Here is a 697-nt window from a genome sequence, read left to right on the forward strand (position 1 = left end):
CATTAAGCTAAATAAAAAAAATAACTATGATTATCTTAAGATAGAGATTTTTTTTTTTTAGATGTGATTATAGGTCAATTTTTTTGTGAGAACTTTCTTCAAGAGAACTATCTATTGAGAGAGAGAGGAATAAAATAATAATTAGTTATGAGAAGTTTGAAGGTGTCTCCAAAAATTAGCTTGTATACTACTATGTTTCTTATTCTATTTTCTACATTGACTACCTACTTGACTCTAGAAAAAGTTGTATATCATAGCTATATATACATATGCAATACTCTCAAAGCCAAATACTGCACTGAACGTACAGACACTACGAGGACGGGAAAACTACCAAAGAAGATGAAACGTGAGAGAAAGACATGGGGGGAAAAAGTCGCGGCTTTGGAAGTGACGAGCAGTTCTAACACAGTGTGTTTCCCTCTGTGGGGGACCTACTGTGGGAAAATGGGGTTGGCCCTAGCTGCAGGAAGTATATAAATATTTATAATAATGCTAAAGTCCTATGTTAGAAGAGAAGAGCAAAAGGTGAGGTGGCGACAGTATTTTTTTTTTTTATACAATGACACACTGGATGTAGGAGAGGGATGGGTATTTTGAGCTGTGGGGACGGGATGAAGGGGAGGGGGGAGGGGGTGAATGTGTAGAGAAACAGTTAAAGGAAGTGTGGTAAAAAAAAGAAGGTTCCCAGAGGCAA

General features: G+C 37.3%; 1 protein-coding gene across 1 annotated transcript in view; it reads right to left on the reverse strand.

Moving 5' to 3' along the window:
* LOC119592994 (voltage-dependent calcium channel type A subunit alpha-1-like) overlaps positions 1-697 on the reverse strand; it is a gene marked incomplete in the record, with an annotated part of 154497 nt that overhangs the window by 34793 nt on the left and 119007 nt on the right.

Source organism: Penaeus monodon, chromosome 31 (genome assembly GCF_015228065.2).
Source record: "Penaeus monodon isolate SGIC_2016 chromosome 31, NSTDA_Pmon_1, whole genome shotgun sequence".
NCBI lineage: Eukaryota > Metazoa > Arthropoda > Malacostraca > Decapoda > Penaeidae > Penaeus > Penaeus monodon.